Source organism: Mustelus asterias, chromosome 24 (assembly GCF_964213995.1).
Source record: "Mustelus asterias chromosome 24, sMusAst1.hap1.1, whole genome shotgun sequence".
NCBI lineage: Eukaryota > Metazoa > Chordata > Chondrichthyes > Carcharhiniformes > Triakidae > Mustelus > Mustelus asterias.
This window is the reverse complement of record NC_135824.1, coordinates 42,540,345-42,557,287: the sequence shown is the minus strand read 5'-3', so window position 1 is coordinate 42,557,287 and position 16,943 is coordinate 42,540,345.

Here is a 16,943-nt window from a genome sequence, read left to right as displayed (position 1 = left end):
ATGGTAACATTGACAGATATTGTGCATGTAATCCTCTTCCTATTGCATACATATTCCTTTCTATTAATGCTCTGCTTTGTGGAAGGTGTCCACAGGTAATCTGGTTTAAAGTTAAAGTTTATTTGTTAGTGTCACAAATAGGCTTACATTAACACTGCAATGAAGTTATTATGAAAATCCCCTAGTTGCTACACTCCAGTGCCTGTTCGGGTACACTGAGGGAGAGGTTAGCATGGCCAATGCACCTAACCAGCACGTCTTTCGGATTGTGGAGGAAACTGGAGCACCCGGAGGAAACCCACTGTCTGTGTGGAGTCTCCGCACAGACAGTGACCCAAGCTGGGAATGGAACCAGGGTCCCCGGCACTGTGAGGCTAACCACTGCAGTGCTAACCACTGTGCCACCGTGCCGCCCCACTTAGCTTAATTAGTAGATAAAGGGACTCTCAAACCAGTTCTCCTGAAGAGTCATCCGGACTTGAAATGTTATTCTGGTCTCTCTCCACAGGTGCTGTCAGATCTTTTGAGATTTTCCAGCGTTTTCTGTTTTCGTTTCAGATTCCAACATCCGCAGTTATTGCTTTTATCTTAAGGTTCATATCTCGTTTGTGTATTGAGTTTTTCTTGAATATTTTCATCCATTCACCCATTCACTAATATTCACACTGGACATTTAAACTTACCACACAGCAGCTAGTATCATTTAAAAAAAAGGGCATGTCTTCTACGCTTATCCTTTACACAAGTCTCTTTGTGGATTTCTGTGCTGAGGGAGTTTTTCAGGATTCTGCATCGAAAGGCGGATACCTTTGAATGTGACCAGGTAGTGATCAGCTTTCTGTCTGATCAGTGTCCGACTCAGTGTCTGGAATTCTCCAGTGGGATTCTCTGGTCCTGTTGGCAGCTCACCCCCATCCGCGGGTTTCCTGCCGACGTAGGGTGGTGTCAATGGGAATTCCCATTGATAGTGGCGGGACCAGAGAATCCCGCCACTAACAAACAATGCGCCACTTCCTGCCAGTGGGAAACACGTGGCTGGGAGGCCGAAGAATTTCACCCAGCGTTTCCAACTCTGATCAAAAGCTTTGGGCCATTGTTTCTAAACGCTTCTCCATCACTGAGGTTAAACTGGGTTGCTAGGTTTATCCTTACAGCTTTTGTTGAACAAGGGTGTAATGTTTTCAATTATCTAGTTCTCTGGCATCATCCATCATTTAAGGAGGACTGGAACATTATGGCCAATGCTCCACAATTTCCAGCCTTCTCTCATTATCCTTGGATGCATCTCATCCGGTCTTGGTGATTTATCAACTTTAAGTAGACAGATTATTGCTATCATTTTTAACCTATCAAGTGTCACAACTACTTCCTCTTTCAGAATGACTTGGGCAACATCTTCCTTGGTAAAACAGATGCAGAGTCCTTATTTAGTACCTCAGTCACATTTCCTGTCTCCTTGTGTAAATCCTATTTTTTTCATTATTCAGGCACTGGCTAGGCCAGCATATATTATGATGTGGAGATGCCGGCTTTGGACTGGGGTAAACACAGTAAGAAGTTTAACAACACCAGGTTAAAGTCCAACAGGTTTATTTGGTAGCAAAAGCCACACAAGCTTTCGGAGCTCTAAGCCCCTTCTTCAGGTGAGTGGGAATTCTGTTCACAAACAGAGCTTATAAAGACACAGACTCAATTTACATGAATAATGGTTGGAATGCGAATACTTACAACTAATCAAGTCTTTAAGAAACAAAACAATGTGAATGGAGAGAGCATCAAGACAGGCTAAAAAGATGTGTATTGTCGCCAGACAAGACAGCCAGTGAAACTCTGCAGGTCCACGCAACTGTGGGAGTTACAAATAGTGTGACATGAACCCAATATCCCGGTTGAGGCCGTCCTCGTGTGTGCGGAACTTGGCTATCAGTTTCTGCTCAGCGACTCTGCGCTGTCGTGTGTCGCGAAGGCCGCCTTGGAGAACGCTTACCCGAATATCAGAGGCCGAATGCCCGTGACCGCTGAAGTGCTCCCCAACAGGAAGAGAACAGTCTTGCCTGGTGATTGTCGAGCGGTGTTCATTCATCCGTTGTCGCAGCGTCTGCATAGTTTCCCCAATGTACCATGCCTTGGGACATCCTTTCTTGCAGCGTATCAGGTAGACAACGTTGGCCGAATTGCAAGAGTATGTACCGTGTACCTGGTGGATGGTGTTCTCACGTGAGATGATGGCATCTCTGTCGATGATCCGGCACGTCTTGCAGAGGTTGCTGTGGCAGGGTTGTGTGGTGTCATGGTCACTGTTCTCCTGAAGGCTGGGTAGTTTGCTGCGGACAATGGTCTGTTTGAGGTTGTGCGGTTGTTTGAAGGCAAGAAGTGGGGGTGTGGGGATGGCCTTAGCGAGATGTTCGTCTTCATCAATGACATGTTGAAGGCTCCGGAGGAGATGCCGTAGCTTCTCCGCTCCAGGGAAGTACTGGACAACGAAGAGTACTCTGTCCACTGTGTCCCGTGTTTGTCTTCTGAGGAGGTCGGTGCGGTTTTTCGCTGTGGCGCGTTGGAACTGTTGATCAATGAGTCTAGCGCCATATCCTGATCTTATGAGGGCATCTTTCAGCGTCTGGAGGTGTCTGTTGCGATCCTCCTCATCCGAGCAGATCCTGTGTATACGGAGGGCTTGTCCGTAGGGGATGGCTTCTTTAATGTGTTTAGGGTGGAAGCTGGAGAAGTGGAGCATCGTGAGGTTATCCGTGGGCTTGCGGTACAGTGAGGTGCTGAGGTGACCGTCCTTAATGGAGATGCGTGTGTCCAAGAATGCAACCGATTCCGGAGAATAGTCTATGGTGAGCCTGATGGTGGGATGGAACTTGTTGATGTCATCATAGAGTTGTTTCAGTGATTGTTCACCATGAGTCCAAAGGAAGAAAAGGTCATCGATGTATCTAGTGTATAGCATCGGTTGAAGGTCCCGTGCGGTGAAGAAGTCTTGTTCGAACCTGTGCATGAAGATGTTGGCATATTGAGGTGCGAATTTGGTCCCCATGGCTGTTCCATGTGTCTGGATGAAGAACTGGTTGTTGAAGGTGAAGATATTGTGGTCCAGGATGAAGCGGATGAGATGTAAAATTGCATCTGGAAACTGGCAGTTGTTGGCGCTGAGCACTGAAGTACCCTTTGTTGTCCAGTACTTCCCCGGAGCGGAGAAGCTACGGCATCTCCTCCGGAGCCTTCAACATGTCATTGATGAAGACGAACATCTCGCCAAGGCCATCCCCACACCCCCACTTCTTGCCTTCAAACAACCGCACAACCTCAAACAGACCATTGTCCGCAGCAAACTACCCAGCCTTCAGGAGAACAGTGACCATGACACCACACAACCCTGCCACAGCAACCTCTGCAAGACGTGCCGGATCATCGACAGAGATGCCATCATCTCACGTGAGAACACCATCCACCAGGTACACGGTACATACTCTTGCAATTCGGCCAACGTTGTCTACCTGATACGCTGCAAGAAAGGATGTCCCAAGGCATGGTACATTGGGGAAACTATGCAGACGCTGCGACAACGGATGAATGAACACCGCTCGACAATCACCAGGCAAGACTGTTCTCTTCCTGTTGGGGAGCACTTCAGCGGTCACGGGCATTCGGCCTCTGATATTCGGGTAAGCGTTCTCCAAGGCGGCCTTCGCGACACACGACAGCGCAGAGTCGCTGAGCAGAAACTGATAGCCAAGTTCCGCACACACGAGGACGGCCTCAACCGGGATATTGGGTTCATGTCACACTATTTGTAACTCCCACAGTTGCGTGGACCTGCAGAGTTTCACTGGCTGTCTTGTCTGGAGACAATACACATCTTTTTAGCCTGTCTTGATGCTCTCTCCATTCACATTGTTTTGTTTCTTAAAGACTTGATTAGTTGTAAGTATTCGCATTCCAACCATTATTCATGTAAATTGAGTCTGTGTCTTTATAAGCTCTGTTTGTGAACAGAATTCCCACTCACCTGAAGAAGGGGCTTAGAGCTCCGAAAGCTTGTGTGGCTTTTGCTACCAAATGAACCTGTTGGACTTTAACCTGGTGTTGTTAAACTTCTTACAGCATTTATTACCCATCCCTAGTTGCCCTTGAGAAAGTGATCTTTGAGCAGGTGAACTGCCTTCTTGAAACGCTGCACTCCATTTGGCATAGATACACCCACAGTGCTGTTAGTGAGTTCTAGGATTCTTTTAGGTCCCTAATTGGACCACCCTGCCTTTTACCACCCTTTTATTATTTTATACCCTGATGATTCTTATCAATAAAAAACAAAGGTTTAGTAGTGTGCTGGTTAGAGTGATACCTGGTCCATAGGAAGATGGTTGTGGTTGTGGAGGGTCAGTCATCTCAGCTCCAGGACATCTCTGCAGGAGTCCCTCAGGGTAGTGTCCTAGGCCCAACCATCTTCAGCTGCTTCATCAACGACCTTCCCTCTGTCATAAGGTCAGAAGTGAGGATGTTCGCTGATGATTGCACAATGTTCAGCATCATTCGCGACTCCTCAGATACTGAAGCAGTCCATGTTCAAATGCAACAAGATCTGGACAATATCCAGGCTTGGGCTGACAAGTGGCAAGTGACATTCACGCCACACAAATGCCAGGCAATGACCATCACCAATAAGAGATACTCTAACCACCGCCCCTTGACATTCAATGGTGTTATCGCCCCCATCACTGAATCCCCCACTGTCAACACCTTTGCGATTAACATTGACCAGAAACTCAACTGGACTCACCACATAAACACTGTGGCTACAAGAGCAGGTCAGAGGCTAGGAATACTGCGGCGAGTAACTCACCTCCTGACTCCCCAAAGCCTGTCCACCATCTACAAGGCACAAGTCAGGAGTGTGATGGAATACTCCCCACTTGTCTGGATGAGTGCAGTTCCAACAACACTCAAGAAACTTGACACCATCCAGGACAAAACAGCCCCGCTTGATTGGCACCACATCTCCAAACATTCAATCTCTCCACCACCGACGCTCAGTAGCAGCAGTGTGAACTATCTACAAGATGCACTGCAGCAATTCACCAAAGATCCTTAGACAGCACCTTCCAAACCCACCACCACTTCCACCTAGAAGGACAAGGGCAGCAGATGGGAACACCACCACCTGCAAGTTCCCCTCCAAGCCACTCATCACCCTGACTTGGGAAAAATTGCTGTTCCTTCGCAGTCGCTGGGTCAAAAGCCTGGAATTCCCTCCCTAATGGCATTGTGGGTCAACCCACAGAACAAGGACTGCAGCTCACCACCACCTTTTCAAGGGCAACTAGGGTTAGGCAATCAATGCTTGCCAGCCAGCGATGCCCATGTCCCACGAATGAATAAAGAAATAGGCAGTGACCCTAGCTGGGAATCGAACCCAGGTCCCTGGCACTGTGAGGCAGCTATGCTAACCACTGTGCCACCGTGCCAGCCCCATGATCTCAAGAAATGGGCTGAATGCGCTGGATACAAGATGCCGGCTGTAGTATTGTCCTCAGAACTAGCCATACCCTTTGCCAAGCTGTACCAGTACAGCTACAACACTGATATCATAGAATCATAGAAACCCTACAGTGCAGAAGGAGGCCATTCGGCCCATCGAGTCTGCACCGACCACAATCCCACCCAGGCCCTACCCCCACATATTTTACCCGCTAATCCCTCTAACCAACGCATCCCAGGACTCTAAGGGGCAATTTTTTTTTTAACCTGGCCAATCAACCTAACCCGCACATCTTTGGACTGTGGGAGGAAACCGGAGCACCCGGAGGAAACCCACGCAGACACGAGGAGAATGTGCAAACTCCACACAGACAGTGACCCGAGCCAGGAATCGAACCCGGGACCCTGGAGCTGTGAAGCAGCAGTGCTAACCACTGTGCTACCGTGCCGCCCCCTGATATCCACCCAATGATTTGGAAAATTGCCCAGGTACGTCTTGTCCACAAAAAGCAGAACAATCCTAATGATTTCTACTTCACAGTCTCCTATCAATCATCAGCAAACTGATGGATGGTTTTCAGGTAGCAGTGCTATCAAGCAGCACTCACCTGCCCACTGGTGCTGAGTTTGGAGTTCACCCAGGGCCTCTCGGCTCCAGACCTCATTACAGCCTTGGTCCAAACATGAAGCAAAGAGCTGAATAGCGGGAGTGAGGTGCGAGTGACTGCCCTAAAAATCAAGGCAGCATTTAACTGAAGGAATCCGAGCAAAAGTGAAGTCAATGTGAATAAGAGGGAAAACGTCCCACTAGATGAAGTCATACCTGGCACAATGTTGTGGTTATTGGAGGCATCTCAGCCCCAGGATATTGCTGCAATAGATCCTCAGGGGAGTGCCTAGGCCCAAGCATCGTCAGCTACTTCATCACTAACTTTCCATCACAGCATCAGAATTGGGGATATTCACTGATGATTGAAGTGTTCAGTACTATTCGCAGCTTTTCAGATAAGGAAACAGTTCATCTCCATATGCAGCAGAGTTGGACAATATACAGGCTTGGGCTAATAAGTGGCGAGTAACATTGGCATGCAGTGCAGCAGTGTATACCATCTACAAGATGCACTGCAGAAATCCACCAAGCCTCCTTCAATAGCACCTTCCAAACCCATGACCTACACCACATGGCATGCAGCAATTCAAGGAGGTGGCACTCTTCTCAAGGAAAGTCAGAGATGGGCAACAACTGCTGGTCCAGCTCTTCCTAGTAAGAAGTCTCACAACACCTGGTTAAAGTCCTACAGGTTTATTTGGTAGCAAAAGCCACTAGCTTTCGGAACAGGCCGTTCCTTTGTCAGGTGAGTGGGAGTTCTGTTCACAAACAAGGCACAAAGACACAAACTCAATTTACAAAATAATGATTAGAATGCGAGTCTTTACAGGTAATCAAGAGCTCTCTCCACTCACATTGTCTGTACCTTTAAGACTTGATTACCTGTAAAGACTCGCATTCTAATCATTATTTTGTAAATTTAGTTTGTGTCTTTATATGCCCCGTTTGTGAATAGAACTAGGAGCAGCGCTCCGAAAGCTAGCGGCTTTTGCTACCAAATAAACCTGTTGGACTTTAACCTGGTGTTGTGAGACTTCTTACTGTGTTTACCCCAGTCCAACGCCGGCCTCTCCACATCATGACTAGCTCTTCCTCCCTTCTTTCAGTCTTGATAAATGTTCCATAATACTGCCTCAATTAACTGGGCTTCAGTTTTAACAGCAATCATTTCATGTAACTCGACTACCACATTTTTACTGCTCTGTGACAGGTGTCTTTTCAAGGACAAAGCTGCAAAGTTTGTTGTCTCTGTTAATTTCATATCAGCAAAGACTGTTGGTCCTTGTTCTGTGTCTGTATCTTATCAGCTAGAGCTCTCTGACTAGAATTCATTTTAATTTAAACTGTCCTTCCAACAGTAATGTTCTTAACAGATGAAAGTAAAACATTAGAATTAACCGTTTCCTTACAGCATGTGGCTACAGTGACTGCAATGGCATTAAAAGGGAACGAAATAAATATTTAGAATCATCATGGAATAGTGCAGAAGGATGCCATTCAGCCTATCAAGTCTACACCCACTCTTACCCAGACCCTATCCCCATAACTACATGTATTTTACCCTGCTAACCCCCCTCCCCCTAACCTATATATATCATGGGACACTAAGGGGCAATTTTAAATGGCCAATCCACCTAACCTGTACATCTTTGGACTGTGGGAGGAAACCGGAGCACCTGGAGGAAACTCACACAGGCACAGGGAGAAAGTGCAAACTCCACACAGACAGACAGACCATCACCCAAGGCCAGAGTTGAACCAGGGTTCCTGGTGCTGTGAGGCAGAAGTGCTAACCAATGTGCCACCGTGCTGCCCTGTAACACAAAAAGCATAAAATAATATCAGAAAAGGGCTGGGAAATGAGATGTGGGTAGCTGGGCATTGTACTAGCACAGACAGGAAGGGCCAAATGGTCTTTTCTATGTTGTTAATTCCATGATACCATAAAAGAGGAATATCCCATGAAGGGGATCACATGTGTTACACTGCAATGCTTTAACATTGATAAACACTAAGATAAAGGCCTTAGAGTTAGTTCAAGGCTTCACTTCATTTTGGCTGCACAATGAGTTGATTATTCTGGTCGCCTCACTATAGGAAGGATGTGGAAAAGATTGAAAGGGTGCAGAGGAGATTTACAAGGATGTTGCCTGGATTGAGTGGCATGCCTTATGAGGATAGGCTGAGGGAGCTCGGTCTTTCTCCTTGGAGAGACGTAGGATGAGAGGAGACCTAATAGAGGTATATAAGGTGTTGAGAGGCATAGATCGGGTGGACTCTCAGAGGTTTTTTCCCAGGGTGGAAATGTCTGCTACGAGAGGACACAGGTTTAGGGTGCTGGGGGGTAGGTACAGGGGAGATGTTAGGGGTAAGTTTTTCACACAGAGGGTGGTGAGCGAGTGGAATCGGCTGCCGTCAGTGGTGGTGGAGGCAAACTCAATAGGGTCTTTTAAGAGACTCCTGGATGAGTACATGGGACTTAATAGGATGGAGGGTTATAGGTAGGTCTAGAAGGTAGGGATATGTTCGGCACAACTTGTGGGCCAAAGGGCCTGTTTGTGCTGTAGTTTTTCTATGTTTCTATGTTCTATGTTTCTATGTTCTATGTTTCTATTATCATAATTACGTAAATATATTGTTACCTGTTTCTTCAAAACCATACTTCCAAATGGCTCATTCTCAAATTTTACAAATTAGAGGGCTGTAACTAATCAAATTTCAAGCAGGAAAACTGCTGCTGGTGCTTCTCAACTTTGGGCAGCTTCATGATTTCCTGTCAAGCTTTTAAAGAAAATCCGAATCATGAAGCTGCTCAGGAAACTAGGGAGATTTGGCATGTCCGCTACAACTCTCACCAACTTCCACAGGTGCACCATAGAAAGCATTCTTTCTGGTTGTATCACAGCTTGGTATGGCTCCTGTTCTGCCCAAGACCACAAGAAACTACAAAAGGTCATGAATGAAGCCCAATCCATCACTCAGTCCAGCCTCCCATCCATTGACACTGTCCACACTTCCTGCTGCCTCGGAAAAGCATAATCAAGGACCCCACGGACATGCTCTCTTCCACCTTCTTCCGTCGTGAAAAAGATGCAAAAGTTTGAGGTCATATACCAACTGACTCAAGAACAGCTTCTTTCCTGCTGTCATCAGACTTTTGAATGGACCTACCTCGTATTAAGTTGAGCTTTCTCTATACCCTAGCTATGATTGTAACACTACATTCTGCACTCTCTCCTTTCCCTCCCTATGTACGGTGTGCTTTATATAGCGCGCAAGAAAGAATACTTTTCACTGTATACTAACACATGTGACAATGATAAATCAAATCAAATAGGTTGGAAGCAGCAGCAGCAACTAGTAAAGTTGACTTGATGCTGACAGGCTGGCTCTAAAAAATATCCAAGCTCTCAACCTGACAGATTTGTTTTTTTAAAGTCAGTCTTTCAGGTCTGCAGCTTATGCTGCGAAGCATGGATGATGAGAAACTGTTGAAAACCCTGGACCTGCTTCCCCCACCTGTCTCCCCACCACCAGAATCCAGATCCCAGTGTTTTGCACCATCTGCACCCTTCTCTCCCAGGCTATGCCTCTCTGTCCTTTCCCGACTAAAACCCAACTCTAATGTACCTTTCTTCACAGTTTCTGCAGGGTTAAAATCTCTTTTTATTCTTACATTTTTCTTTTTCCCTTTCTCTGTGAAAGACACAAGCCTATGCTGGGTTCAGATTTCCCCACTGCTTGCTGGCACCCAAGTTACTCATGCACGGTTTTAGATGGGTGGAGTGGAAAATCCATAGCTCACATTCTTCATGGTTGTGATTGCGGTTTCACACAAAGCACCCGCCTCACACGTCGTTGGCATGGGGCAAAAAAAGAGGTGTAAGTGAATCACCTGCTCACAGCAGCCAGAAAGAACAGTGTCTGGACAACTCTGCACATACACCGTTTCTGAAAGCAGATTGAAATGTAGCTGTAACGGTGTAAAACATCTCAGCCATGTGCAATACCTTCTCCAATTCCAACATCTGTACAGATATCCTGGAAACTAGCATTACCCACTGAAAGCAGGCAGGGGTGTGGGTGTTCTCACCATCCATAATAGCAATGCAACTGTTGTATGTTGCTTTTGATTGCTGAGGAATGATTACAGGTATATAGATATGCGTGAACAATGGTTTATTGAATGAAGATACCTATATGCAGTATTTGGAGTATTGCATGCAGTCCTGGTTGCCACACTACCAGAAGGACATGGAAGCTTTGGAAAGAGTGCAAAGAAAGTTCACCAGGATGTTGCCTGGTCTCAAGAGTGTTGGCTATGAGGAGAGGTTGAATAAACTAGGATTGTTTTCACTGGAAAGATGGAGGCTGAGGGGAGACCTGATATGTGGGTGGCACGGTGGCACAATGGTTAGCACTGCTGCCTCACAACGCCAGGGAGACGTGTTCGATTCCCGGCTTGGGTCACTGTCTATGTGGAGTTTGCACATTCTCCCCGTGTCTGCGTGGGTTTCCTCCGGGTGCTCCGGTTTCCTCCCACAGTTTAAAAAGCGTGCTGGTTAGGTGCATTGACCCAAACAGGCGCCGGAGTGTGACAACTAGGGGAATTTCACAGTAACTACATTGTTAATGTAGGCCTTACTTGTGACTAATAAATAAACTTTAACTTTAGAGGTCTACAAAATTATGAGAGGCAGAGACAGGGTGGATAGCCAGAGGCTTTTTCCCAGGATGGAAGTGCCAATTACAAGGGGCACAGGTTCAAGGTGAGAGGGAGAAAGTTTAAGGGAGATGTGCGGGGCAAGTTTTTCACACAGAGATGGGTGGGTGCCTGGAACGCACTGCCAGAGGAAGTGGTGGAAGCAGGCACATTAACAACATTTAGGAGGCATCTGGATGGGTTCATGAATAGGGAGGGGATAGAGAGATACGGTCTGAGTAAGGGTAGAAGGTTTTTTTTTAGTTTAGTTAGGGCATCATGATCGGCACAGGCTTGGACGGCTGAAGGGCCTGTTCCTGTGCTGTACTTTTCTTTGTTCTATATATAGATTATACACGGCTTCTGGTGTTATGAGTGTAAGCCATGAACCACCTTCCATCTAATTCTTGGGTCATGTGTCTCTCTCTCACATTATTGTGTGGGTGGTACTGTTCCACCAGTTCCACACATTAACATTTTCAGCTCTGAACACCCCAATACGACAATAATACAATACTACAGCAATCAGGTCATTTTACATTGAACTTTTGCAACACAGGAACAGCCTTTCAGCCCAGCTGGTCGACACTGGTGTTTGTGCTGCAGGTTGGTTTGCTTCCAATGGTGGTGCTGTTGTCAGAAACATTACTGTTGACCTCATCCAAAAGAGGAATGAGCTGTTTTGCCTTCAGGCATCCTTTACAGACTTCAGCTGCTGATCATATACAAAGAAGCTGAGCGGAGACACTCCTGTGGTTGAGATGCACTGACAGGTTCATGAAGTTCCAGATGGGAATAATTGTTTTTTAAATCTTTTGGCCAGTATTCACTGTATAAAAAGTTATTTTTACTTTGGGAATCTGTTTAAGGTTGAGCCAGAATAAACTCGAGTATTTCTGATGGTTTTTGAGACAGGAACTGACAGTTTCCTGTGTAAAGGACCAAAGCATTTTTCCTGAGCTCATCCAGTGGATCCACTCATATGTCGGTAGGATGTGGAAAAAGCCTGTATTTAGGCCTCAGTGCACTGAGAAACATATCAAATCTCCAGATTTGGCTTATTTACCTTTGCAAAATGCTCCAGCTCTCCACCTATGAGATATCCACTGCTTGCTGAAGTCCAGGTCTGAGGCGTTCAAGTCAGGCGACACTGACCTATACAAGAAAGCCAGATACGATCGAAGGAGATCCATCAAAGATGTCAAAGGATTGTACCGGACCAAGCTAGAGTCCCAGGCTAGCCACACTGACCTCCGCGGACTATGGCAAGGTCTGCAAGACATAACAGACTACAAGATGAAGGCATGTAAAATCGCCGGCTCCAACGCACCCCTCCCTGATGACTCAATGCATTCTCTGCCCGTTTTGAGCAAGAGGTCAGCGAGAGCACGCCCTCTACCCTGGAAACCATGGATGAACCTGTATCTGGGGTCACCATTGTAGATGTCAGAGCAGTTTTCTCGAAGGTCAACCCACGGAAAGCGACTGGCCCGGATGGGGTACCCGGACGAGCACTCAGATCCTGTGCGGATCAGCTGGCAGGGGTATTCACAGACATCTTCAACCTCTCTTTACAACAATCTGAGGTCCCTGTCTGCTTCAAGAAGACGACCATCATCCCGGTACCTAAGAAAAACCAAGCAGCGTGCCTTAATAACTATCGGCCGGTGGCTCTGACATCCATCATTATGAAGTTCTTTGAAAGGCTAGTCATGGCACAAATCAATTCCAGCCTCCTGGACTACCAGGATCCACTACAGTTTGCCTACCGCCGCAACAGGTCCACAGCAGACGGAATTTCCCTGGCCTTGTACTCAACCCTGGAACACCGAGATAACAAGGTCACCTATGTCAGACTCCTATTTATTGACTACAGCTCAGCCTTCAACACTATTATTCCCACGAAACTTATCTCCAAACTCTGTGACCTGGGCCTTGGCACCTCTCTCTGTAACTGGATCCTGAACTTCCTAACTCACAGACCACAATCAGTAAGGATAGGCAACAACACCTCTTCCACGACCATCCTCAACACCGGTGCCCACAAGGCTGTGTTCTCAGCCCCCTACTATACTCATTATACACCTATGACTGTGTGGCCAAATTCCCCTCCAATACGATTTTCAAGTTTGCTGATGACGCCACCGTAGTGGGTCGGATCTTAAACAATGACGAGACAGAGTACAGGAATGAGATAGAGAATCTGGTGAACTGGTGCAGCAACAATAATCTCTCCCTCAATGTTAACAAAATGAAGGAGATTCTCATCGACTTCAGGAAGTGTAAAGAAGAACACGCTCCTGTCTTCATTAATGGGGATGAAGTAGAAAGGGTCGAGAGCTTCAGGTTTTTAGGTGTCCAGATCACCAACAACCTGTCCTGGTTCCCCCATGCCGACACTATAGTTAAGAAAGCCCATCAATGTCTCTACTTTCTCAGAAGACTAAGGAAATTTGGCATGTCAGCTACGACTCTCACCAACTTTTACAGATGCACCAGAGAAAATATTCTTTCAGGTTGTATCACAGCTTGGCATGGCTCCTGCTTTGTCCAAGACCGCAAGGAACTACAAAAGGCCGTGAATGTAGCCCAATCCATCTCGCAAACCAGCCTCCCATCCATTGACTCTGTCTACACTTCCCGCTGCCTCGGCAAAGCAGCCAGCATAATCAAGGACCCCACACATCCCAGACATTCTCTCTTCCACCTTTTTCCTTCGGGAAAATGATACAAAAGTCTGAAGTCATCTACCAACCGACTCAAGAACAGCTTCTTCCCTGCTGCTGTCAGACTTTTGAATGGACTTACCTTGAATTAAGTTGATCTTTCTCTACACCCTAGCTGTGACTGTAACACTATATTCTGCACTCTCTCGTTTCCTTCACTATGAACGATATGTTTTGTCTGTATAGTGCGCAAGAAACAATACTTTTCACTGTGTGTTAATATATGTGACAATAATAAATCAAATCAAATCAAAATCAACAGGTCCATTTCTGCCTTGGTGTCAACTATAGCTCAGTGGGTAGCACCTGAATCTTTGCATCACCAGGAACCCGGGTATGATTCTCGGCTTGGGTCCCTGTTTGTGTGGAGTTTGCATGTTCTCCCCGTGTCTGCGTGGGTTTCCTCCGGTGCTCTGATTTCCTCCCACAGTCTGAAAAATGAGCTGGTTAGGTGCATTGGCCATGCTAAATTCTCCCTTAGTGTACCCGAACAGGCGCCAGAGTGTGGCGACTCAGGGGGTTTCACAGTAACTTCATTGCAGTGTTAATGTAAGCCTACTTATGACACTGATAAAATAAAATTAAAAAACTTAAACTTTAAAAATCAGAAGTTCATTGGTTCAAGTCCTGCTTAACTGACATAAGAGCAGTCTTTAAGCTGTTACTCTAGTGCTGGACTGGGAGTGCTGCACTGTTGGAGATTGCCATCTTTCAGATGAAATGTTAAACCAAGGTTCTGCCTGCCCTCTCAAGTTGACGTAAGAAATCTCGGTCACTATTTCAGAGCAGTTTTACCCAGTGTCTTGGCCAATATCATTCATCTGGTTATTATCACACCTTGTCTGTGGAAGTTTTCCTTGTAAAACATTTACAATGTCCTTCAGCTGGTGAACAAAATGGAAGTATTTTTTCCCTTGGCCATTTATGTGGCTTTGGTTCCAGAGGCCCACCCCATCGGGGTCTGTCCCTGGGATCAAGGTGGACATGTTGAAATAGGAGAATAACTTCAGGTTTAAGAGGCCACAATCCTGACTGCCTGGGTTAGGATCTTTTGACTGGAGATGGGGAGCAGCAGTTTAAAATGCTGACTGGCAATTTCCCACAAGAGAGAGAAGTCGCTGGTGGGAGTAATCTATAGGTCCCCTAATAGTAGAGTCATAGAGTCAAAGAGGGTTACAGCATGGAAAAATGCCCTTTGGCCCAACTTGTCCATGCCACATTTTTTTTTTTAACCACTAAGCTATTCCCAATTGCCCGCATTTGGCCCATATCCCTCTTTAGAACATAGAACATAGAACAGTACAGCACAGAACAGGCCCTTCAGCCCACGATGTTGTGCCGAGCTTTATCTGAAACCAAGATCAAGCTATCCCACTCCCTATCATCCTGGTGTGCTCCATGTGCCTATCCAATAACCGCTTAAATGTTCCTAAAGTGTCTGACTCCACTATCACTGCAGGCAGTCCATTCCACACCCCAACCACTCACTGCGTAAAGAACCTACCTCTGATATCCTTCCTATATCTCCCACCATGAACCCTATAGTTATGCCCCCTTGTAATAGCTCCATCCACCCGAGGAAATAGTCTTTGAACGTTCACTCTATCTATCCCCTTCATCATTTTATAAACCTCTATTAAGTCTCCCCTCAGCCTCCTCCGCTCCAGAGAGAACAGCCCTAGCTCCCTCAACCTTTCCTCATAAGACCTACCCTCCAAACCAGGCAGCATCCTGGTAAATCTCCTCTGCACTCTTTCCAGCGCTTCCACATCCTTCTTATAGTGAGGTGACCAGAACTGCACACAATATTCCAAATGTGGTCTCACCTAGGTCCTGTACAGTTGCAGCATAACCCCACGGCTCTTAAACTCCAACCCCCTGTTAATAAAAGCTAACACACTATAGGCCTTCTTCACAGCTCTATCCACTTGAGTGGCAACCTTTAGAGATCTGTGGCTATGGACCCCAAGATCTCTCTGTTCCTCCACAGTCTTCAGAACCCTACCTTTGACCCTGTAATCCACATTTAAATTAGTCCTACCAAAATGAATCACCTCACATTTATCAGGGTTAAACTCCATTTGCCATTTTTCAGCCCAGCTTTGCATCCTATCTATGTCTCTTTGCAGCCTACATCAGCCCTCCACCTCATCCACTACTCCACCAATCTTGGTGTCATCAGCAAATTTACTGATCCACCCTTCAACCCCCTCCTCTAAGTCATTAATAAAAATCACAAAGAGCAGAGGACCAAGCACTGATCCCTGTGGCACTCCGCTAGCAACCTGCCTCCAGTCTGAAAATTTTCCATCCACCACCACCCTCTGTCTTCGATCAGATAGTCAGTTACCGATCCAATCTGCCAACTTTCCCTCTATCCCACACCTCCTTACTTTCATCATAAGCCGACCATGGGGGACTTTATCAAACGCCTTACTAAAATCCATGTATATGACATCAACTGCCCTACCTTCATCAACACACTTAGTTACCTCCTCAAAAAATTCAATCAAATTTGTGAGGCACGACTTGCCCTTCACGAATCCGTGCTGACTATCCCGGATTAATCCGCATCTTTCTAAATGGTCGTAAATCCCATCCCTAAGGACCTTTTCCATCAATTTACCAACCACCAAAGTGAGACTAACCAGTCTATAATTACCAGGGTCATTTCTATTCCCTTTCTTAAACAGAGGAACCACATTCGCCATTCTCCAGTCCTCTGGCACCATCCTCTATATCCATCTTACCCATGTACCTGTCTAAATGCTTTTTAAAAGACAACATTTTACCTGCCAATACTATTACCTCTGGCAGCTTGTTCCAGACACTCACCATCCTCTGTGTGAAAGAATTGTCCCTCTGGACCCTTTTGTATCTCTCCCCTCTCACCTTAAATCTACGCCCTCTAGTTTTAAACTCCCCTACCTTTGGAAAAAGATGTTGACTATCTAACTGATCAATGCCCCTCATTATTTTATAGAGCTCTATAAGATCACCCCTAAGTCTCCTACACTCCTAGTAGTTCCACGGTAGGACACAGTACAAACTAGGAAATATTGGGAGCTTGTAGGAAAGGTACAACAATAATCATAGGTGATTTTAATATGTATATAAACTGGATTAATCAAATTGGCAGGGGTCACCTTGAGCGAGAGTTCATAGAGTGTATTAGAGATTGTTTCTTGGAACAATATTTTGTTGAATCAAGCAAGCGCAGGCTGTTTTGGATTTAGTATTGTGTAATGAGATGGGATTAATTAATGGTCGTGTAGTAAAGGATCCTCGAGGGAAGAGTGATCATTGCATGCTTGAATTTCAAATTCAGTTTGAGGGCAATGAACTTGAGTCCCACACTAGTTTTATGGTGTTAAACCAAAGTAATTACATAGGCATGAAGACAGATTTGGCCCGAGTGGACTAG